General features: G+C 36.7%; 1 protein-coding gene across 37 annotated transcripts in view; it reads left to right on the forward strand.

The window, feature by feature from the left end:
* The window catches only part of PTPRD (protein tyrosine phosphatase receptor type D), a 2,053,994-nt gene that overhangs the window by 2,007,969 nt on the left and 19,778 nt on the right, over positions 1-26,247 (forward strand). The gene's annotated exons all lie outside the window — the stretch shown is intronic.

Genomic DNA, 26,247 nt, shown 5'->3' on the forward strand with positions numbered 1-26,247 from the left:
ATTAAAGACCAGGTTTTATAGTAAAATAAGACCAGGTCTTATATTAATTTTTGCTCCAAAAGACACATTAGAGCTGATGGTCCATCTAAGTCTTATTTTCCGGGAAACACAGTAGCCAATTACTAAAGATACCTAATCACAGTCTGTCTATTACTATATAAATGTATAGGTTATGTAACTTCATAATATTCCTTTGTAAACTGAGTAATTTAAATATGAGAGAATATGGCTTTTTGCACAGAAAAGTAAAATTGCATTGTGGAAGTATATTAAAAAGGAAAGAAAGCGTCACGAACCACTTCTATGATGACATAAAAGCATAAATCAGTATTTTTACAAAAAGATGGGGACAATGGATAAATTAGAATAAAAGCAATAAAATTCACCTGACTAACCCATGCTACCGCAGTAGTTGTTAAACAATGGACTGCAAATTCCAAACAAGATAATGTTTTAGTTCTCTTTTCCAGCAGTTATTTTTCTTAACAAAATCTAATAATAACATTGCCTTAGATTCGTAGAGTATTTTATAAATTCCACATCATGCCCCCAGGCTTCATTTTGTTGGATGTTTTTAATAGTATATCAGGTCAAGAGACAAGAACACAAAAGAGACTATAAGGTCTGGTTTAAGAACTGAAAAAAAAGATGGAGGTACAACCAGTCTCACCTTATGATCTAGTTCTTGATCCTCTGTAATCAGGACTGGGACTTGAGGAACTGCCACATTGTAGTTCCTTTTTGCACGATTCTGAAACACTAGAAATTATTTTTTATTAATTTGAGCAAATGCTTTTCATCATAAAAATAGATTTCTGGTTCTCCTGCTGTTGATTTCAGCAGGTGCAAGTTTGACCAGTCTATATATCCTGTTTTACATCTTTGCAGTCCTCAAAGAGCCATTGTGCCTGGGTACATGATACCCCTGCTTGGCACCAGCTCAACTTGATTATGAAGATCACACATGACATTTTTACAGTTGGGGTTTGGCCATAAGATAGGGAAACAGCAAGTTTGAGCTCACTGAAGAAACATTGCCCTTCTACGTCTAATGGCAAACATGCAATTCACACAGATCTGTCTGTGTGTACACACACACACACACCACACACACATATATTTATATAGTATAAAATAATAGTAACAAACTTGGAAGTCTTCACTGAAGAAAAGCATTGTGATACTTTTATTGCATTTTGAAATACAGTGTGCAACCCTCTCTCAAAATGTACTTCTCATTTCTGTAAATTAAAATTTTGTCCTTGGAAAACCAAAATAGATATATGGATGGCTGGATAAACAGACAGACAGATAGATAGAGTAGATAGATATTTTTTAAAATGCAGTTTATCCTGTTGATCATAAGCAAGACTTTGTGCTAGAAAGTAAAAGACATCTGGAAAAGTTTGCAAGCATGTAGAAGAGATAAGGTAGATAGCTATAATGACTTATTAGGTTTGTGCAAAAGTAATTGTGGTTTTTGCAATTTTTTTAACCTTTTAAACCGCAATTATGTTTGCACCAACCTAACATTTTTAAGAAAATACATATATTCCATATACATACACACATACACACAACCTCTGTGTTATGGTAAGCCACCTGGACTCACCTCTGAGAGATATAGATGACTAAGGAGAAATAAGGAAACAAAGATAAATAGGCAGAGCTAATAGCTGCTGACATTTGGAAGTGCTTGCCTGAGGCTCTGGAGAAGCTGGTATTGAAACAAGAAACAGAAGAGTAGGTATATTGATGGAAGAAATTTGTTAGCAAGTGCAAAACAATGAGGGAAAGATGCAATATAAACTCAGCGCTGGGAAATGATTTGTGTTCACCCATGGATAACCTCACATGTCTGATGACAAATCTTGACCTTTTTATGTAGCAGAGACCATGTCCACATTGCCAACATCCAAACCAACATGAATCTTTGACTTGGACACCAGTGTGTTAATACTCAAGAGCATAACTTTTCTGACAGAATAGCAAAGTCAAGTCATTTCAGATAACAACTGTTCTTGTGGCATCCCAGAAATGCTGGTTTAGAAATCATCTCTGAGCAGGAAGGAACTATGCAGAAAGTGGCAATAACCAGGTCACAACAAAATACTGATTTTAGTTAGCATGTTCCAAATAATCCACACACAATTGTCTGGAATATAAAAACTGTATTTCATGTTGTGATTTCTCTTATGATGGACTTGAATTTTTTTCTCTGTACTAAAGTAGTGACAAACCCAAAGTAAACCCAAGCCTTCTGCCCAACATATCCTGTAGGAATGGAGGAGGTTTTAGAGAAAGTCTGATAGTAGACCGGAAAAACAGGGAAGGAGGGCAGAAAAAAAGAAAATCCATATCCCTCCAATAGTTTTGTGTAGTAATAAATGTGCCAGGACTACAGTCATTATAAATAGAAGAAATTCTAACATTCAGTAAGAAAACATTACAAAGATAGACTAGTGCAACAAGCATAGACAAGAACGTGGGAGGTCAAAGAGAAGGACAGAGAATACCCCATTCCTAAAAGAGAGAAAGTCTGGCTCAACAGGTATAAAAGGAAAGACCAACTTTAGCCGTCAGTCAGTTCATGCCTAACATATAATCTCAACATTAAGAGTGCACACTTTGGGAGAAATAAACTGCCTGGGTAAAACTTGGGCTTGTTTACTTATTGGCTGTATGCCTTTGGAAGAGTTATTAGTTAGCCTTTGTTTCTTCACCCATAAAATGGGATAACAGTATCCATAGCAATGAGAATTTTATGACGATTAAATGAAATATGAAATGATACACATAAAGCACTTAGAACAGTGCATGGTATGTAGAAATATGCAGTGATGTTAAATCGTTACTATATTAATTATTGAGTGTGTTTTAAGAGCTATATGTGTATCTCCAACCTGAGTGAGAAAAATTCTACACGAGCTTAGATCATCTATATTACCTGAGCCATCTACCCTATGAATAATGTGTTTATAAATATCAAAATATTTAACTAAATTTATTATTTTTTAATTTAAATATTTTCCATCATGGTAAGGCCATTAGATTTTTCATAGAGACAGAGAAACTTGTAATGCTTTGAGTTAGAATTAAGTAACAAATCTACTCTCATAAAGACCTGAGAAACCATTAAACTCTTTCAATAATGCTGTTAAAGATACACAGTGTATCTGTGTAAAGATACAGTGCATCTGTGTATCTGTGTAAAGATACGCAGAAGGCTGTGGTTCTTGATGCCTTCAAGACAAAGTTGGAACTGAGCGTTGTGTTCATGGCCCTTTATAATCTAGGCTGATCTCGCCCTTTGTGCCTCATTGTTACTCTTTCAGCCACCTACCACCAGCTACACATTCTAAGGACTTTCCTCTCTGCTCTCAGCAAGCGATATTCATCCACTCTAGAACCTGACCTTATTCCACTTCTGTACCTAATGATGTTCAGCCCTGTTTCATAATTCAACTCAATTAATACTTCCTATGCGAATTGCAAATGTCGCAAACTGGCCTCAGATAGTTTCGTTGATATATGTGGCCATTTTTTCACACAGATTGAACTTGAATGCTTTAAGTGAGAATGCACTATCCAGTTTTCCAAACCCTTACCACTCCTTATTGTTTTACACACAGCTCAACTCATCTATTTATAGGAATTGTTTCCTATTATATACATTTGAGGTGAAACTCTGAAGAAGCCTTTAGAGCTCATTCCTCATTCCTCTTCCCCTAGGAAGAATTAAACACTCTCTTCTCTGACTTCCCATAAAATTGGTTCACACTTAGCATATTTAGCTGTATGTGTGCAGATCACATAGGCCTTGCAATATTAAAGAGTGTGGGCTACGGTTTATTCACATTTGTACCCCTGCTCTTACATCACAGTGGGTGCTAAATAATTGCTTGATGAAGTCGGTTGAATTTCATGTAGCATTTCAGAAATTTTTTACAGAAACAGATCATTTCAAGGCTGGACTGGGTTTTTTTGTTGTTTAACACGAGACTATATTGTTTTAAGAGAGTTTATGTGTTTTATGAGACTTTATTTTACATTGCCTTTATCTTTATTTTTTATTTATTAAATTTATTGGGGTGACAGTGGTTAGTAAAGTTGTATAGGTTTCAAGTGTACCTTTCTGTAATACGTCATCTGTATATTTCATTGTGTGTTCACCACTCAGAGTTAGTTCTCCTTCTATCACCATATATCGGATCCCCTTTTTCCTCTTCTACCTCTTTTTTATCTTTCTTATACATATTTCGGAATACCTTTTTCAACTACTCTGTCTCTGATGTCCCTTTCTACATGCCCTCAATTCCATGATTAAATATAGACATAGCTTTCTATTTTCAGCCATAATAATAGTTAAGAATGTTGAACCCTTAATCGACGTCAAATATACTGTCTTCTAAACTGGAGAGGCCATCTTCTAAGTGTTTTACATGTGTTATTGCTTTTTTCCTCACCTTCAGAGGTAGGAACCTTACCTCCTATTTCACACAAGGAAAAAACAGAGGTCAAGATGTACCCGAGGTTGCCTGGCCCTGTAGACCAAATGAATTCTCTAGTCTTTAGATCACTTGATGGTCCTCAGCTTCTCCTTTGGCCATCCACTTGGAGGGTATTTCACTTTTAAGCAAACTATGATAACCTGATCAGAAGGAGCCACTCCATCCTTTCTGACCCCACATCATGTTGTCATTTTCTATTCTTTATTTCACTCTTTCTTTAGCAAAGGTAATTGCTAGCATGTCAGTCTCTTTGACCCTTTAATCATTTTAACATAATCACAATAGCTACCAATTACAGAACCATTACTGTTTTCTATGTATTACTAAACACAGTTATGCTCATTTAATCCACAAAATAATGGATTTCAGTGTGAGGACTAATTAAGCACAGGGAGGCCATAGGTGGTTTGCTCCTGGTCACACAGCTCATAAATTTAGGCCTGTTTCAAAGTCCATGGCCCCTTTACCAACCATTATATCCAGTTCTGGCTCTTGTTGCAGAGACTACCTAGTTCCTTACGCTTATCTCCTTACTACATATTTGTTGATTAAATGGTCATCAGATGGATATGTGCCATTACCTCTTCACAGATGTAGTGGTAACGTGGTACATGAATAGAGACATGCTATATGTTTTTCTTCTTATTGTAACATTTGATTTTGAAAGAAACGAAGGGGAAGAGTGTTCAAGCGTCTAAATAAGCTTAGAGTTATTTATACAGGTAGTATATTAAATTTCCCCATATTATTTCAGTCTTCTGCTTAGAAAATAAAGTTTTGTTCCCCTTTCCCCTTTTTGAGCCCTATGTTGTATGTTGTTTTATAGAAGAACTCACAGCTTATATTCTAGTCCCAAAGGAACATATCTACTAATTTGCTCTAAGTAATTGTTTCTTGTTAAGAATGACTAATTGCACTTCTCTTATGATGAAGAAACAAAAACTCATAGACACAGACAATAGTTTCGTAGTTATCAGAGGGCAGAAGGGGAAGAGGGTGGTCGACGAGGGTAAAAGGGGTCAAATATATGGTGGTGGAAGGAAAACTGACTCTGGGTGGTGAACACACAATATGATATATAGATGATGTATTACAGAATTGTACACCTGAAACCAAGGTAAGTTTACTAACAATTGTAATCCCAATAAACTTTTTTTTTTTTGAAAAAAGGAATGACTAATTGGAATGAAGCTATAATTTTGTTGAGTTAATTATAAAACCTTAACCCACATACTATCTCTCAGTCATGTTAACCTATTTTAGGAACAAGGAAATGTATTTTCTTCATAGGAGAAATATAATCATTTATGAGTAAATATGAAAGAGGGATAGATGGAGACCCCCCCTGAATCTGTCTTCTAAATGAAACACTTCCAAGGAGAGTAAAAAGACCTCCTAAGGATAATTTAAATCTTTCACATCAAACCAGTCTTCAAAACTGGAAGGGACAGCAACTGCCAGGCAGATGTAGATCAGTAATGCCCCAGAAGCACCAGTGGGCCACTGAGAGAGGCCCAATAAAAATCAAATGACAATTTGGGTTGGAAAGATTCCTAAGATCCAATTTTCATAGTACTTTTTTTTTTACTTTATATGGGAAAGCACAACCAAGAAAGTGTTTAGATCGTATTCATAGCATAACCATTTACTCCTAATACCAACCTAATACACAAAAATAGCCTTTTTAACAAAGGCTATTCAGATGATTTTGGAAAGCATTGCATCTGAGCATAAAAATAAAAGAGCCTTGGGATCCAAAGGAGCTAAAAGTGCTATGGAAAATTCTTTAATGCATTTTTTTTTCTTTAATGCATTTTTAATCATTCATTCTAAATTCCATCCCTTATTCTTCCCAGTGTTCCATTCAAATATCTTTAGATCAAAGACCACAAGCATTGCCAAAGCATGTGATAGTTTTGAGATGCTGACAAGTACAAACCATATACCCATATTTTCCTTAAACCTGGGATTCATTTTCATGTACAAATTAAGTAATATGAGAAGCTAGCTTTCTGTAGATGAAAGACTAGACTGTTAAAAATACCAACATCTCTGGATAAGAAAATGGGTGGAATACACAAATTATGTACTCATTTATTGAAACTATTTAAGGTGAGGAGAAATAATTATATCATATGGAAACTATTATGTTAGGTTCTGTTCTTATATACCAAAAATTCTGCATAAAAAGCAAATTCTTAATTTATGAAACAACATGGTGATACAAAATGGATGCCAGGTCTGCAGTATTTTGATGGCACAATCCTATGTGAGAAAAGCATCTTACTCCAATTGAAAGAGTTTAAAAGTAAATGAACCAAAAGAAACATTAAAAGGAATTGTACAATGGCCCCAGTAGGCATAAAATGTAAAACTCAAAATGAAGAAGGTGATTAGGGTGCTGGGAGGAACACTCTGGCTGCCCGACAAAATGGAATATTTGTTTGAAAAGAAGCATTGTAGATCTACATAAAACAGAATAGAGGTGAGGCCAGTGTTATAAGAAATTATCTCACTTTAGATACATATATCAGGGCTGTATCATGAAAGTCCCTTCAAGGGCAGCTGAGAAACTATCACCTTTCCATTTCATGCCCAAGAATAGCAACCAAATCACTTTCGTGTAGGACTACAACCATTTACAGAGCTTCTTCTCATCATGTATTTTTTTCAATCTTCACAACAAGAATGGTAGGTATGGATTATTGCCATCCTCACTCTATAGATAAGGAAATTGAGACTCTGAGAAGTTAAGTGACTTGCTGAAAACCACATATCCAATCAGTAAGTAGAGAGTCTAGGTGAGAACCCATGTTTTATGATTTAAGGTCTTCTTTGTCTATACCATACTGTCATTTTATGTTTTGCTTAATTTATGTCATACAAATGACAGCAGAACTGTCCCCAACCCACAACAGAAATGGCTTTGAGCAGATCTAAAACCTCTTTGGGGACAGCATTGCATGGTGGTAAAGACTGTGCACTTGGAACCAGCTGCACCATTTACTACATCTATGACCTCAGGAAAGGTATTTAACCTTAATGCACCTTCAGTTTCCTGATTAGTAAAGTGGGGATAAAAGCAGTGTGTGTGACCTTAGTAGTATTACTTATAAAGATTAAATAAGATACTTTTGTATAAGGTGATAACTAGATAGGTAACTGCCACATAGAAAACATAGAAAGAAGCCAATAAATATTTGTAGTTGTTGATTATATTTATTTTTATAGTCTATGGTTAGATTATTGTATCATTGTGTGTGTGTGTGTGTGTGTGTGTGTGTGTTTTACCCCACATAAAATAGGTGGTTTTTTAAAGTGGCTCTATTACTATCAAACAACATACTGTCACATTTTCTGAAATGTGAGTTTGACTTCAGTGTATAATTTGTGCTATAAAGAGTAGAAAATATATGTGTGCATGTATATTAACCTAGACGGTTAGTGGCAACTGGAAAATTTAACACTTTAGAAAATGCATACATACTGTCATAATTATTTCATTGAACTGGAAAAAAAAAAAGATTTATCAGAACAGATTGTTATTATAAGACAAGGTTTCTCCACCTCAGCACGATGGACATTTGGGCGTGTAATTTTTGTTGTGAAGGACTGTCCTGTGCATTGTAGGAGGTTTAGCAGCTTCCCTAACTTCTACCAACCAGATGCCAGAAGCACCCCCCGATAGTTGTGACAATCAAAATTGTCTTCAGACATTGCCAAATGTCCCCTTAAGGGGCAAAAACACCCTCATTGAGAACCACTGCTATATGACAATGAAATTGATTTTTGATTGTATCAGAATGATATCAGATTGTATCAGATTGAATCCAAATGACAGCCACCTCAAAGCTTTAAACTTGAAAACACCTTTGAATGGCATTCTTATTTTAAACCTGTGAAGAGAACTAGGCCCATTACGTGAAAAATCACCCAATATTCCCGACCTTGATCTCCTTCCATCCCACCTCCTTGCATGCCTCGCCTACCAACCCAAAAATAACCTTTTCTGCATTTCAGTCCGTCAGTAAAGACTTTCAATGGCCCAGTGTTACTTAGAGAGTTTATCTAAGCAGAAAAGAGAGATGAACTAGACAGGGTGGGGCAGGATTTATTGTGGTTCTTTGATTCTGATAATAAAGGCTAAAAAGCTATTTGCTCAAATTCCCTTTAACATTTGAAAGGAGAGGCCTATGAGAATTATGAATATTAGGAAAAATGACTCCTTCTCTATTTTGTTCTTTTCAGTTTGGGTTGATTTTGAATATTGATTCTTTTTTTTTTTTTTTTTAATATTTCTCTTACATCTGCATGCCTTCAGAGCTGGCAAACTTTCTGAAATTGACGCCATATCAGTCATTTAGCCATCATCGCCAACAAATACCAACCCGAATTTGGTGATTGAAAATGCCACAATCTCTTGTTTCTCACTGTTCAGTGTGTTGACTTGGGGCAGGGCAGCGTTCTGCTGGTCCCTCCTGAGCTCTACTTTGCAGTCATTCATCTGGAAGGGCTAGGAAAGCTGGGCCTGTCTCCCTGGATCTTTCATCCTGGTCTGACCGTCTCAAGGTCCTGGGGATCAAAGGGGCAGCTTACAAGGCCTTTTCACAGCACCTCTTAGAAGTCACGCGTCCTCACCTCCAACACAGCATTCTTTTTTGCTCAAAGCAAGGCAGGGGCCAGCCCAGACTCAGGGCATGGGGAAACAGACTCCACCTCTTGATGCAAGGAGCAAGAAATAATTGTGACCTCATTTACTCTGCCCTGGAGGGTGTTTTGCTGAAGCTTAGTTATTGGACTGGCGGAGTTGTTCTTTCCACTCTCACCAGCTTGGCTAAATCCACTGTAGATTTCCTTTCTGAGGCTGGATGAGAGGAGCAAAAACCCCCGAGCCTACCCCAAAATACAGTTTTCTTGTTAATATATGGATTAGGTAATATTTAAAAATTGGAGGAAAAGTCAATTCAATTTGTTTCATTAACTGTTACCTGATTATTTTTGCTGAAATATCAGCTTGTGTGGTGGAAGATCTTGTATTCTTTACTTCCCTTTCATCCTGTCTCAGAAATATTTCCTTTTTATCTCCCAGTAATTTAGGATTTATGAGGATAGATTCTTTCTTTCTGTCTGTCTATCTGTCTGTCTGTCTGCCTTTCTTTCTTTCTCTTTCTCTCTCTCCCTCCCTCCCTCTCTCTCTCTCTTTCTTTCTTAACTCAGAAACTCCAGAAGTATTATTTGGTCATAGTGAATAAGTGAATCATAGACCTAGAAGGGACATTTCAAGCCTCCCAGACAAAACCCCTCCCTGTGCCTGTCTCTCTCTCTCTCTCTCTCTCTCTCTCTCTCTCTCTCTCTCTCTCTCTCTCTCTCTCTCTCTCTCCTTCCTATCCTTCTCCATTTCTTTAATTTTAGAGATAAGAAAATAAACAGAAACCCAACAAGAGTGACAGCTTTTCCATAGTCTCTTGCTGGAATCAAGTCTTTGCAGTGCTGGTCCAATATGCTTCCCCCTGCATCATGGCCCTTTTAACTTTGTACACATTAATTTGATTAAACAGTCCCTTAACACTTTCCAGGTAAATTAGGAAAGTAATCAGAAAGCACCTGTAAATGGCAGGAGGCCTTAGGTTTGGAACTAAGATGGTCAGAGTAGATAATTTTGAGATGCATTAGAGCCAATTAAGTATCACAAATCTTCCAGACCGTCACCAATTGAAACAAAGGCTGATGAGTAGCTAGGGAGCAACGTGAATGTGCTAGGCATCCCGGTGCTCAGTAAGGCTGGGGTAGCAGAAAATGGCGGACGGATGCCAGAGCCAGGAGAGAATGTCAGAGATAAACTCATCCAACTCTGCAGTAGTGGCTGGAACTGTGATGGTGGAAACCACTTCAGGCCACCAAAAATGACTTTACATGCTGTCTTGGCAGCTGTGCTCTGTTTCCAAGTGGCGGCCTTGTGTAGCTGCTGCTCCCATTGGAGCTCTCCCCTGGCAATGCTGTGGCTGTTGCAGGAGCTTTTCAGTGTCCATATTCCTAGGAGGCTCATCAGCCACAATGTCCTCATCCCGGGATCCAGGCAAATGCAGCAGATGCTATTGTTACCTCTTCTATTGAATAAAGTAGGAAGCAGAGAGAAAGAAATTTATCAATATTGTTTTTCTACTGGAACTAAAATAAATACTGTGTGTGGTATATTGTCCGATAGCAACCCATGTGCCAAGTCCCCATTTTGTGTAAATACTTATGTAAGATAGGAATCTGCCCCTATATTTCTTAACATAATGTAAATAACCTTCTCCGTTCTACTGTAAATGTGTTATAATTATGGCCATTCAGACTTCTCAATTTGGATTTGTGCTATTTCTTGCATTTGCAAACCCTTTACGTCTGACCATACCATCTGCTGGAATCACTTCTGTTTCTCTCACACACTCACAAAGTTTGCTATATGCCTTAAATCTAGCTGTGCAAAACTCTGAAATTTTTCATATAAATAAACAAATGTTTAGCAAGTATTTTTAAACCCTGTGCCTTGAGAAGTAGCATTAATAAGGTACATTTGTGTTTGTAAATTAAATGCAGCTGCTGAGAGAATTTCTTGTTGCAGAAATGTATGAAGTGACACCAAAATCAGAAGAGAATCCATTTTGAAATAAAAGCCTGCACATGTGAACAGTGTCTCTGCTGAAGACAAACTAAATGATGATAAATTATGCAAACAAAAAGGCACTTTTGAGACGTAGAACATACCCAGGGTGGGAGATGGAACAAAGTCTTAAGAGTCCACTACCCACTCCCCTCCCCCGCTATGTTATCCTATGAAATCTTTCTTTCAGCCGGAATATGACACCACACTGATGAACCTGCAAAGTTGATCTCCTCTTTATTTCTCACTGCTCCACTCTCAGCTTGGCTAGATACAAAATGAATTTGCTTCACAGGTCTGGATGAGAAAAGCAAAACCCAAGTGTAACCCAAAATACAGGTTCTTCTGTCAATCTATGACATTTGACAATCTATTCCCATTGTCACTCAGCTTCTTTACTTTGTGTTTTTTGTTTGTTTTGTTTTGTTGTGTTGTTTTGTTTTGGATCCATAATTACGCCCAGATTTGCATGTTAGAGATGCAGGTTGGGGTACCGTTTTCCCTCTGTAATTTTTCACCTCCCTGCTGTGTGTGTCCTCTCTCCATAAAGAGCAGTACTAAGTGGGTAGAGACCCTCTTGTTACTGAGGCAGGGTTTTTACAGAGATTTGATCTGTTGCCTGAATATGGATTATTTGTGGATACTGGTTTTTGATTACACTGTCCTTTAAGACTGGGTTTAGGTTGTGTACTATAAGTGAGTATAGAAGATAAACACACAAAAAATGCAACCTCAGTAGGTCACAATGGTGAGCCTCTAAATTTTATCAGGAGCCATGGTTGTTAGATTTTAATGTGGACAAAGAAGGACCATGCCATGAGTCATCTGAAAGCATGAGGCATGCTTTACACACGTCCTAGAACCCTAGTAAAAAATCAAACTCTTCCTAAAGTAGTTCATGCATAGTAGGAAATTGAAAAATGCGAAGTAATAAATGAAGCTCCTGGATCTTAAAGGTTTCATTGCAAGTGTGGGCTAATAAGAAAAACTCTCCATTATGACTTTTACTATGTATTTGGCTTTCAGGCTAAGAAATAGAAATTGCATATATAGAAAAATAAGAGATATAGACTGCCCTAAAACTATGAGATCTTGTGCAAATCATTTTCCTGAGTTTCTATTTCTCTAGGAAAGTGGAAAACAATGTGGTCATTTGCCAAAGGTGTTTTCTCTACCAGAGAAAAGTGCATGAAATTTGGTAGATTAAATGCTTATTTATTAAGATGGTGGTGATGATGACGATGATGATTAGGAATTTGGGTTTCATGGAAGCTATGTGATGTTTCTCTGATGACATTCAAATTCAGTCCCAACTTGGGTTCACAGGTAATCATTCATTCTAGGGAAGGACAAATACTGTATGATGTCTCTTAAATGTAGACTTGAAAACACTTTATAAAAAAAAAAAAAAAGAAAAGAAAACAAGCTTAACAATACAGAAAACAAATTGGTGGTTGCCAGAAACACAGAGGTGAGGAAATGGGAGAAATGGGTAAATGGGGTTAAAAGGTTTAAAGATATGTTTTTTTTTTAGTCTCGCTTTGTCAACCTTAACCCGACTCTAATTCTAATAACTGGACAGAGTCTTGCTCAGTCTGGACTCATGCTCACTACTTACATTTGAAAAACCATAACCAATTATGTTGCAAACCACAAAGATCCTTTCTAACCTAGAGTTAACATTTTATCCCTGTTTTGTGTGCCTGGAAATGATTGACCAGGCTTCAGACTATTTTATCTGATGTACTGCAGACTGAAATTCACTTGTTATCTTGGTTCAATTAAACTCAAACTTACTGGTTTGTAGAGTATTAAAGCCACCATCTTAGCAAAACCTTTTCCAGAATTCACTAAGAAGCTCTGTGAATGTAGTCCAGTTATAAGAGCTGTGTATGTTTGCCTTTGTTACCATGTTTATATTTCCTGAAGGCTTAGGGATAAGCACATTTTAAAGTACGAGATATTCTGCATGGAAGTCATTTTTGGAGTGAATCTTGGTGGCATACATAATGTACAAAGGGACAGCAATTCCTAAGGTGGTTGTCATGCCTTTTGCTGAATTATCTGCCTATGTTTTCATATGGATAATCTTATTAGGTAGCACTTCTGGAATATGACTGATGTTTTCAGTTTCTTTTTAAAACTGCATTACATCACATTTGGGGTGTAACATAAGAAACGTACTGCGGTCCGATCCTAGCTTTTGGAACCAGGTTAATGTTTCTAAACAACAACTTTTTTGTAATTTCTCTCCCTTAGGGACTGTACATTTGGGTAAAGCTTTGTGTTTAGGAGGGGAAAAAGGCTGTTTTTCTTAAACTTCGAGTTTGGACATTTTAAAACATAGCCAGAAGTAGAAAGATTGTATAGTGAACCCCCAAGCACCCAGGCTCAGTTTTCAACATTTCAAGCAGTGTTTATTAAATGACAGTTCCTTTTCTATTTTTTAAAAGAAGCACATTACATAACTGCCATTCAGCATTTGAGATTTTAGTAACCTGGGCAGCCTTATCTCAGGTAAATATTCAATTTCCATGGACATATTTAATATAAAGGGCGCTCATTACCACTTTCTCAGCTCCAGGTTAAGTATTCCTATACTGTATCTTGTATGCCTCTGTAATCTGTTACTTACACAGCTTTTCTCAGTCTCAAATCTTGCAGCGTCAAGTTTTAAAACAATTCTAGACTCCCAAATCTCGCTCTTTGGAAGGCTTATTCCCAAAACTGTCCTTAGCAAAATTTGGCTTGCAGACATCTTTTTTTTCATTTTTTTTTTTAATTCAGCACTTCCTTTTTTTTTTTTTTTTTTTTTTTAATTAAATGTTATTTTGTTAAGGCTCAGTTCATCATAGGCCTCAACACTGTGATTTCACATCCAGTGCATCACACACCGCTGGCTAAAGCTCCTTTTAATCTGTGAAAATAGAACTGAGTTCAGAAATTATTAGCTACCTGATTCAGAGGGGAAAAAAAAAAGAAAATAGCAGTTTTACAAATCTGAATGTTGACCATTTCCCAAACAATTATTAGCATATATAATCTGACGAATTCTTTTCATACTCATTTTGGGTATGAAAGAGTTTATAGAAGTATGAAAGAATTTATATAAACCAAATTATGGTTTGAACATAAGAAGGCAAGTCATTCAGAAGATCCAGATACTTCAGTGTGTGTGCTGAGTTGTTAATAGATGTCATGTGAGTGGCGTTTTCTATAGTCAAGTACGTATGGGTTAAACTAAGTTAAATTTCTTTACAGCAGAGTTCCTCAACCCTGTAAACTACTCATGTCCATTGTGACCTTCCAAGAAGGAATTTCTAAAACTAAATTAAACATGGCACTCTTTTTTTTTTTTTTTCCCCACCTTGGAATTTCACACAGGCCTCTAGGAAGTGCTGTCATAAAAGATAATTGGCTCACAGTGATAAAAACAGTACCATGAACTACTACGTGTAATTGGCTAACCAGAAACACTCTGTAAAATGTATAAATAAATAAATAATAAATATTTATTAAAACTAAACCTCAGAGCTCCAAGCTATGCAGTATGGAGATGAAACAATGTGCATCTCCCTCAAAGAGCTTATAACATATAAAAGATGCCTAAAGTAGTCAAGGCCGTTCAGAAGAAACCTTGATGCATATATTCAGTTAAGACTTGATCATTAAATAAAAATAATTTCAGTTAAGGCAGAGAACCCTAAAAGTTTACATAATCTACAGTTACTATTAACTTCAAATATTTAAATATGTATTATATTAACTCGTTGGTTTTTAAATTTAGGATTAAGAACGGTTCTTTGCGGATAACCGATGGTTAGATTTAGTGTATTTAATATAGAGAAAGAACTTAGTTTAGAATCCTTTAGAAAGTAACAAGTTTAGAATCCTTCTAGATTTTTATAAATTATTTTTTTATTTATTTACTGATACCTCATACAAGGTACTTTTTGGGTAGTAATGGCTCACAAATCACTTTCAGTAAATCTTCCCAAAGCAGTTAGCAGACTTTTCACAGAAACAACTCTCTTTTATTTTATAACATATGTCATCAGTTTATTTAATACTTAACTAAATGATTTTACTGGAATAACTGCTTATTTTGGAATGAAAAGAGCATAGACACCTTAGAAAATAGCCTGCGAGCCTTGAGCAGAACTGCTGCAGTGAGCAGCAGACCGGGGTTTTAGGGAGGAAAGGGAAAGTTTGGGTCAGTTGTTACATTGGCTTAATGGAGATCAGATAAGAAAATGCATATCCATATGGAAAGGAAGAATGGTAGAACAAACAATAATCCACTACTTGAGATAAAGGAAAGGAAAGAGAACTTCTGCACAAAGCACTGCACCTGAAATTGAGAGATTTTATTTCAGTCCTGATGATACGTTCTCCAGTGCTCAGTCTCTTTCTCCATCAAATTGAAGGGATTGGCTTGGATGGGTGGTCTGAAACTTCAGCATTCATCAGGATCACCCGGGAGCTTGTGGAAATTCAGGTTGTCTGGCCCCAACCCCACAGTTTTTGACCCTGCAGGTGGAGGTGGGGACCAAGAATTTGCATTTCTACCCAATTCCCAGGTGACGCTGGTGCTGCCAGCCATGGGGCTACACTTTGAGAATCAGCTGGATTATCATGCCAATGTCACTTCCAAGTCAAAAGTCATTCATTTATATAGAACATGTTTTGTCTTTTTGTTTTCTTGGTGTTTTTTTCTGAGAGGATAGAAATCAGAAAATGGAATATCAGTTTCATCAGTTCAGTGGTGTGAGTCTTTAATATAATCCACGCAAAAATAGGAAGGTTGCATATCTACTCTATCATTAGACCAACTGATGTAAAATATTTAGCTCCAGGTCCTCAATTAATAGGAAAAGGAGAGTAAGAAAATCAACACTTATCAAGGGTAAGTGGGATCAAATATATGGTGATGGAAGGAGAACTGACTCTGGGTGGTGAACACACAATGGGATTTAGGGATGATGTAATACAGAATTGTACGCCTGAAATCTATGTAATTTTACTAACAAATGTCACCCCAATAAATTTTACAAAGAAAAGAATCTATCGATTGAAAGGCATGTTTGCCAACTGTAGCCTTACTGCAACCTTGAGGAATGGGTTTACATTTTACAGGTGAGAAAATTGCTGCTCAGGAAGGATAAATAAAAGACCTAATATGACAGAGCTTGGAGGTGGAAGAGCCAGGTTTTGAATTTCTAGGGTCCATGCTCTTTCCATGTGCCAAATTGACTCATTAAACGAGTATATCACATCAAAGACTACTTTTCCTATCATGCTTACGTGAAAACAAAATACATAGTCACGTTTTATCAACTCAGCCAGTACTTTCATTATGTTTAAATTGTTTTAGTTAGTAAAAATGGAAGCTTCAAGAAAAAAATGGGCCTGTAAGTGGCATTTGATCCCATGGGCAAAAATTGAATTTCTTCGCTGGACTATAACGTCCAACCATTAGAGATAAGAAGCCAGAAATGATGCTAGGAGTTCACCATTGCATCCCTCTCCCCTGTAATTATGCCACAGGTGAAAAAGACACTCAATAGGTGTTTGACGGATATTGAGTGGAAATGCCACTATCCAAAACAATGCCAGGAGCAAAGCCATGCAAGAATTTTAAATGGTATAATTTGTGCTATATAGGTAAAACATAATAACAAATTATAATAGCATTATTTAAGTGCTATATAAAATGGTTTGCATTGTTACTTGATTGGGGAGACTCTAGGAGTAAGCTATTGATCAGATTTTGTGGGCCCCAAGCCCTGTAGATTACTCCACATTCATTATGTAAGGCTTTGTAAATGTTGAGTCTGGGCTTGCATTCTAATTAGCATTATGTCTGGTATTAATGGAAATGTATGCTGCATCCCTGAGAATTATCAGGGTAATAAATTCTCGTTCCCAATATCTTCCTCCCTATGTGAGGTAAATTAAGTCTGCAAAGAGAAGCATGTTGTGCCTCCAGAAAGGGAAGCACCATGTAGTGTCTCTGATGTTAAGAAAAAATTCATTTTCCTTGAATGGGTTCCTTACTAAGGAGCAGTTTTCTCATCCACGATCACTACTTTTCCTCCATTTCCAGAACAGACAGAAAGGAAATAAAACGAGCAATTGCTCTTCTCAAATGCAGTGTATTTGCTTCTTATATGGTCTCTGTTGAATCCAGCCCTTGGTTTACCTCTCTTCGGGGGTTCCAGTCCACTAAGAAAGGCAGCTTGGGGTCCCCAAATTGGCCTAGACTCAGTGAGCAAGACTTCCTAGGCATTTGTTAGAATGAACATTGCCAAGCTGTTCCCGTATCTCTTGGGAAGCTGCTAAAATGAGGTGTTGCCTTTGAAGAGACTCTTCCAGGGGGAATCGATTTGACTTCGACAAATATGTATCCCTCTTCCGGGAAAGTTAGGGAAAGTTGCTCACCACAGCAGTGAGCAGATTGCAAGGAAAAGAGTTGGTGTTTCCAGAAACTCTTCCCTCCAGAGAAAGGATTGTCTGCACAGCAAAAATGATCCTACAGTGTGTTAGATTCCTGCTGACTGTTGTCACTCACGGCAGACATCTCAGGCTCTCTGTATAGTTTGTCAGATAGGAATTGTTGAGTTGACCCTTCAGCAGGTTAAATGCCCTGTTGATTACTCAAATGTAGTATTTTATGTCTTTTTTAATAAAAGAGTAAATTTTCAATGCTGCCACTCATCATCTATATATATTAATGCTTACGAATATTTCCATATAATTATATTTAATACTATACACTGTAAGTCCTATAATTTCCTTTGACCTGTATTGCAGTAGATGCATCAATGCTGTCAATGAATCATTTTATGCACACATGTTTAGTTAATTAGTTTTGGTTTTTTTCTGCCTGTGTTTCTATGCAGTATACTCTATAAGGGAAAGGAAATCAGCCTGCTTACAGCTGAGTCTGGTAAAAGAGCATTTAGGTTCTATCAGAACAAACAGCTGTCAATAATGAGTTCTCAATTAAAATTACCAGCAAAGAAAGGAATCTAGACAACTGCAGAAAATGTAAAAATATTTTTGTAACCTAATAGTTGAGATCTGGCCAGGGGTCTCACAGAGTTTTCCCAGCTGTACCTGCAGTGTATTTTGAAATATTCCCAGGGTGAAAGAACACTGAAATTTGTTGCATAAACTAGGTTGCATTTTTTTTAAATGTTGCTGCCTTTGAACAGTGTGTTTTGATTTCATGTAATCAGCATGAAAATTTCCTATTTCAAACTATTTTTCTGTGCCCCCAGTCATAAAATTGAAGCTTAAAAATAGTTCTGTTATCTTTGCATTGTGTCTTTCCAATCAGGGATTTTGTCGGTTATTTTTGTTTCTGTCTTTGGAAAAATACTTTTGGTCTTATTACACGGTATCTGATTTGCTCGTATTGGAGTTTCTGGCAAAGAAAGCTTGCAAGGTGGGCTTCTAGCATCCAAGTTTTATTACAAGATAATTCCATATATTTGAGGTTATCTGGAGATAGATATCTGGGTTTAAAAAAAAAAAAAACAGTAAGCAAACTTTACATTTTTGAAAACAGCCTTTGCAGTCTTCCCCTTTTGCACTGAAGTTTTGAGTCGGTTGGATCAACTAACCTATATGAATGAGAGATCAAGATTTTTTATTTATTTATATCTATGTACATACCGTGTTTCTACAAAAATAAGACCAGATCTTATATTAAGTTGTGCTGCAAAAGACATATTAGGGCTTATGTTCAGGGGATGTCATCCTGAAAAATCTGCTAGTGCTTATTTTCTGATTAGGTCTTATTTTTAGGGAAACACAGTATAAACACATATATGAGTACATAATGAATAGGTAACTAGGAGTATAGTTTATACATCTTTTTGCTCTCACTTAGTTCTAAAAATATTAGGAGTGTCTCTATCTCTATATCCTTGTTACCCAAAGTAAATGACCCATGGACCAGCAGCATCAGCTTCACTTCGGAGCTTGTAGGAAATGCAGTCTTGGGTTACACGCCACACCTACTGAATAGGAATCTTTGGGGCAGAGCCCAGGAATCTGTACTTAAACACTGCCTAGGAATGTGTACAGATAACTGGGGTGGACCCATAATGCATAACTGGCTGGTGGAACATTGCATGGTAATTGATACAGGGAAGTGAATCTCTCATTTGAATTGAATTATTGAATATTAACTTTCGTCTCTTTGGTGTCACAGTCACATGCGACTGTGTTTTTTGTCTCCTGCTATTACCCTGCATGAGAGGCAAACCCTATTCTTTCTACTCCCATCCTCAAACATGACCAGTATGTTATTCCAAATACACTTAATACTAGTTTTCATTAATTAAGTAGTCATCATGTACGAGTACTACGCTCGCTGAAAGTCATCCATCTGTCTGAAACAGATAGAGGTTAACATCAGTATAACTAGTTAATACGTAGCCAGGTACATGAAGATCTTTTTTGACAGAGCTTCAAAATCCATTTCATTCATTTTTCGTCGGGTAGTTGAATAGAGTGAGGAATCTAATGTTTCATGAATAAAGGATAATTACTGGCACAGCATGTCACCTTTGAGCCAACATCATTGTATAGCCGAAATTGATAGAATCATGGACCTTGGGTCCCTCTGGGGAGCTCTAAAGAAAACCGTCATCTGTTTTCAGTAAAACTCCATTGCTGAGAGCATGAGTCTGGGAGAGAGGTGACATGGATCCCCATTTCAACTTTGCTAGTAACAACCATGTGATCTTGGTCAAAATCCTAATCCTGCCTAAGTCTCAGTTTCCTCCTTCAAAAAATCTAAGTAGGCAGATGAGTTGGAAAAGGCAGTGAGCGGTACTGATGCATTAATTCAGAAACCCGTGAGTTTAAGACACCAGATCAGGCCCCAGTTTGACGCCAACACTTAGTTGTGCCAGAGGTCTACAGGGTGATACAAGTAAGTGAAGCAGACTCTGTATAAGGCAGTAGGTAAGTTGATTGGATTGACACTGAGATTCTCACTGACTTACAAAAGCTTGTGGGAATCATACGAAAGGATCAAACAAAACACGGAGCTATTGATTTGTATCCACTGAGTTAGAGGCTTCAAAACCATTGGACTGTTTATGTTTGAGTGAAGATGATAGCATTTTTAAAAAGCAAAAACAAAACAAAAACCCCAATCTCTTGCCTTTGTGGGAAAACATTTGATATGCTTTACGACATGATTGAAACAATGTTGCTTAAGTTTGAATATCTTCTGTTTGATTCTGCTTAACCTGTGTGAGGAGTAATAACCCTTATTTTGCTAATGGTGAGCCCACTGTGTGGTCCATTGTGGTCTGTGATTGTTACTGCCTTGGAGTTGAACTGTACACAACCGTGCAGCTTTCCTTTGTCAGGGCTTATTAGTCATTGATAATTTTATGTCATTCTAAACAGTATAGTTTATATGGACTGAACTGATATGGCCATTTACAAAGAAAATCTCTGTGAAAATGATGTAATTCCTTCTACTTCTATAGAATCATTCAATTGACCTCATTCAGATTCAAGTTAACTACCAATTGTCAGGGCCAGCTAAGTCTGTTTTTATCTATGCCTAATAGCCTCCTCTATCCTTCTGTAAAATAAGGCCAGCTATGGCATATTCAGGTGTCTGTATATAAACATGTTAGCCTTCCAGTTTTCCTTGAGCATTACATTTTAAGAATAACACAAAATGTGTTTGGCAAATAATGTTGGGACAGAGCCACCTACAGACAAAAAAGTCTTTGGAGTATTTTTGCTTGAGTTACTGTACTTAGAAGAAAAAAAAAATCAGATGAGGCCCAAGTGGATTTAGTTCTTATAGGCTTATTCTTTATAAGAAACCCCCATTCACTCATCATGGGAAAATAAAATGCTGTGAGGGACTGTGCTCTGGGAGGTCCCCCTCGACGTCTCAGTATTCTTGATTTGGGTCCTTGCTAGGTCAGTTTCTGTGTGTTTAGTCTCTGCTTCTTCTCTGCTGATGAAGTGTGAACTTTTGATCATCAGAGGATACTACACAAGAGTGCAATGCCCTTTTCTTTCTAGAATGATCAAGGTTCTGGGTCATCTCATCCTAACTTTTGCTTATTCTAACTCTTTACTAAGCATTCTTCTCTCTATGATGTCTTCTACCGTGTTTCCCTGAAAATAAGACCTAGCTGGACCATGAGCTCTAATGTATCTTTTGGAGCAAAAATTAATATATTACGTTATATTATGAAGACTCGGTCTTCATAATATAATATAATATAATATAATATAATATAATGTAATATAATAATATAAAATACCTGCTCTTATATGAGACCAGATTTTATATTAATTGTTGCTCCAAAAGATGCATTAGAGCTGATGGTCTGGCTAGGTCTTATTTTCGGGAAAACATGGTATACACCCCTGCTTTCTGAAACCCACTCCTTAAAAGCCAGCCCGGGATGGCAGGCCAAGTTTGGGCTGCAAGGAGCTGCCAACATCACCCAGACTTCTAAGAATCCGTCTCTGGACAATATTCCCAAGCTAAAGTGAATGGGGTTCCATCTTGTCTCTCTACTTCTTTGGGGCCTCAGCTGTTTATTGATCTTTTGTTTTATAATAGTAACTCTTTATCTGTTATTTTATATTTATTTTTAGTTCCATTATTACATAATCATGTTGCCTTTGAACAATCAAACACTTCAACTAAAGTGAAAGTCCCTCCTTACCACCAACATCACCAATTCCATTCTCTACTAACGGGTAATTGTTATTCTAATGTATGTATCTTTGCAGATCAAGTTTTATGTATCAACATGTGTGCATATAATAATACATAACCTTGTGTGGAATTTTTAGAAATGTAAGTGGTATCACATTTTGGTACAACATATTTAAGTGGGCTCAACAGCGTCTTGGAAACACGTTTTGGTCAATACTTGAATTTATCTGATTCTTTTATCTGCTACATAGTAATCTAGGTATTTATATACGATAGTTTGTGTAACCATTTCCTTAGTCATAATAATTGTTTTACCAAATTACTTTGCTGTTTCAAATAACACTGCAATGAAAATCCATGTCTAAGACTCCCTGTGCATATGTGTAATTATACCTCTGTGACAGATTTCTAGAAGTGAAGATGCCACACCAAATAATATGCACATTTAAAATTTTAATGAACACTGCAAAATTGCCCTCCCAAACAACCACATTCCATAGACATAGCACCAATGGTTAATAGCAAGGATGAAGTCTGCATTTCAATGGCAATTTGTTCAAAAACATTTTTGAATTCTTATTTTACAATATATAAAATTGAATTAGTTAAGTGAATGTTTATGCCAAAGAAATCTGTATAATTTCTCTGGTCATTCTAGGTACAAGAGATGAGAGAGGACATAAACTAAAGTACTTATGGATCGGATTTTTGTAGGCAGCCCTAAATATTCTAGAGATCCCCAGTATGGCTTCATATTAAGTTAGATATTAATTTTTAACAAAAAATGAAAGAAGACTTTCAGAATGGCAGCCGTATAGGATCACATCACGGTTTTATCAGGCTAATCATCTGAATGATCTTACAATCCTCAGTCATAAAACTCAACCCATTCTCATAGATTTCCTGTTTTAATATTCTTGCAGTTCATAAATACCATTCTTGTTACAGCTGAACTATAATATCCTATCAAATTACAAGATGATGTGTGTATAGAATACCCACCATGATTTTGGGTCCATATTTTACTGTCTTTCCACCCAACTAAATGATCTGTAAAATCTCCTGATTCTATTATCTTTCTTTGCCAGGTCACTGAAGTATCAGCAAAGGGTCAGCATTAAAACTCCACCATATTAATCAGGGAAGCCAACTCTTAAGCATATCCCTAGAATAATTTTAGTGCAAAATAGTCCCCTTATGCCTCTTAATGTTTTCCTTTTGCACATTGCTACCGTATCACATCATGGGACATTAAGCATATTTCAACTCATGGGACTAACTCAATCATGTTTTTAGAAATTGAAAACAAATATTGTAACTGGATGAATGATAATATTGAAGTAATAACAATTTCCTAGTAGGCATACTTGTTTAATGGATTGCATAGTCTGTCACTCACTGAAACCATTTTGTTTTGTTTTGGTTTGGTTTGGTTTTAAGGACAGTTTGTCAATAATTTGGTTTTCTTTAGTTGAGTTATTGTCCTTACTGGAAGATAACTTAGAAAGTTGGTTTTACTTTAGGGGTAACAGGGACCAGCCTAATGCTAGGCTTGATATAAAGTTCTCTTCTCTTTTTTCTGGAATGTTCTTTAACATAATAAATGTACTAAATTGTGCTGGCCTCAGCCTGAAGCACAGGGTTATGCTTTTTTTTTTTTTTTTTAAGGTATTTAGAAAAATCTGTCTCTGTGCTTGGCAACTACTCTGACGGAAAACAGATAACAATAAGGGTGGTTTATCAGTTTTGCTGTTCTTATCATGTTTCAGGTTGAAGGCTGTTGAAATGATGAAAAACAAACAGCACTAAATAGGATTCCGTCATTATCCCTGCTATGGGAAGCTGAATTTTTCAGGATCAAAGAAAAATGCTTTTGCTTTTAGAACTGCAATCCTTCATTTTGAGAGGTACACTGCACTCAGATACTGATGGGTGAAAAATAGAGTAAATTGGAGAAGGAAGTAAAATATGTGCTGCTATGGGAACTTGGAAATTCAAACAAAAGTAGGCTGGCATAGTTTTAGAAGCTCTGAATTTTCATTGTTCAATTTCTTAAGAAAAAATGTAGTGCCTGAGGTTTGTTATTTCTGAGCAACTGGAGTAAAGCATAAGCACAGGTTCTTTCCATCTCATAAAATTATAAAATCCCCTTTATTTTTGTAAACATGTATCAAAGAAAAATCCTCATGCTGGAGTCTTTAGGGAATGTTCTCACGGTATATATATCGTTGATTCAGGAGAAGGCTTCATAGTTTTAAACTTACTTTTTTTTTTTTAATTTTGCAATTCAACTTGAGCACCTTCAATTTCCCTGGCATGGAAATTGCCGTGAGAAATTATAAAATAGAATGGAGATAAATGAACTGTTGTCCTTCCCCTCAAAGAGATTATCAACTGGTGCAAACATAATAACCAGAAAGTAAAAATAAGGTAAGGCAGTTTCTGATAAAGAGTTTTACATTGTCATAGGGTTCCAAAAAGGAATAAACCAAGGAGAAAGTCTTGATCATGCATACAAAACATGAGATGAGTCTGGAAGGAGGTAGATATCAACAGGTAGATATGATAAGGAGGAGAAAGGAACTGCATAAGCACCAGCCCAGAGGTGGGAAGGTTTAAAATATGTTTAATTTGCCTGAAGCTGAGAGAAAGCCATGACTCTTACAATAAACATACTGCCTAAGAGTCAAGCAGTTATTATAACTAATTGCTGTTAATGTTGTTATACGTTTAATAAAAATGTTATAAACACTACTGAAAATGGAAAATAAATATGTGGAATGTGCCGTTTTCCCCTCACTGCCTTTTACCACCCTGGCTTTCTTTTAATTACTCAATTATTCTGATCTATTTTCCATTCCAGAACCTTTCCTTGGGGCCTCTTCTCTCTCCTCAAAAGCATTTTTACCCTTCTTCCCTCTGTAAACTGTTCCCTGCCCTTCCCTGCCCTATATTACTTCACTAGGGCTGCCATAACAAAGTACGATAAACTAGGTGCCTTAGACAATAAAAATGTGTTTCCTCACAGTTGAGGAGGCCAGAAGTCCAAGATTAAGGGGTCATCGGGGTTGGTTTCTCCTTCTTCTTGTCTTAAGATGGCCACCTTCTAGCTGTATCCTCACATGGCTTTCTTTTGTGCTTGTGTAGAGAGAGATCTCTGGTGTCTCGTCCTATTTTTCTGAAGTCCTACTGGTTTAGGGCCCCACCATTATGACTTCATTTAACCTTAATTACTTCCCTAAAGTCTCTGTCTCTGGATACAGTCACGTTGGGGGTTGGGGTTTCAACATAATGAGTTTTTAGGGAACACAATTGAGTCCATAACAGGTATCAATTTAAATGACATTTCCTCAAAGATGTTCTACCAACATCCTGCACCTTTACCTCACAGCAGTTGTTGAGATTTATAATTATATATTCATGATTATTTAATATCTAATTCCCCCACTGTAAATTCCCTGAGGAAAGGATCATGTTTGTTTCACCTACCACTCCATGATGGCTTAGCACACAGTAAGCACTTAGTAAATATTTGTGGCAGAATAGCCTGTGGAGTCTTATGAAAAAGCATATAGCAAATGTGGAGGGGAAAACAAAATAATAGGCACTTTCCTATCTGTGGTGGGAATGGATGAAATACGATAGGCACTCTGTGTTGGTAACATGCAACAACCAGCTCTCTTGGAGGTGGGTAGGGGTGTTTTTGCCAAGTTTCTTAGTGTTAGTACCCCTGCCATAGCTAATTTCAAGCTGCAAATGTGACATCACTGAATGCAAAGCTGGGGAGAGATACTCAGTAGCACAACATTATATATTTTTCCGCTTTAAAAGCATAAATGTAAAATAATTAAGAAGCCATGTGTTTTGAGTATTACCTTTATTTTTAATATATTTATTTAAGCAAAATTTCTGAGAATTAAACAATTGGCTTTTTCAGCTCCAGCACACCATTGATGGGTAGTTGAATAAAATTGTAAAGGTTGAATGCACACAAATTTATAATTGTGCATGGCAAGAATCAAAAACCGTTCAAGCTGATTCTTAAAGTTGAGACCTGAATGTCAAGGAAAAAGTGATAGTGGGAAGAGCAGATTTGAGGAAAGAAGATGCTGATTAATCTTGGAATCTGTTTATTTCTAGAGAAATATGAGGACAGTTTGAAATAGAGGTCTCCACTTACGCTCAAAGAAAGGGCTATCACTTTAGGAATTAGTTGTTTTAAAATGATTGCCGAACCATGAAAGGGAATGAGAGAAAGGAGAACAAAATTGTGGGGACATTACCTACATTTGGGAGGCAGGCAGAGGTATGTAAATGACAGAAAGAGGTACAGGTGGAAAAATCCATAGAGACAGGAGACTAATCAGCGTAGG

The sequence above is a fragment of the Rhinolophus hipposideros genome, assembly GCF_964194185.1.
Source record: "Rhinolophus hipposideros genome assembly, chromosome: 11".
NCBI lineage: Eukaryota > Metazoa > Chordata > Mammalia > Chiroptera > Rhinolophidae > Rhinolophus > Rhinolophus hipposideros.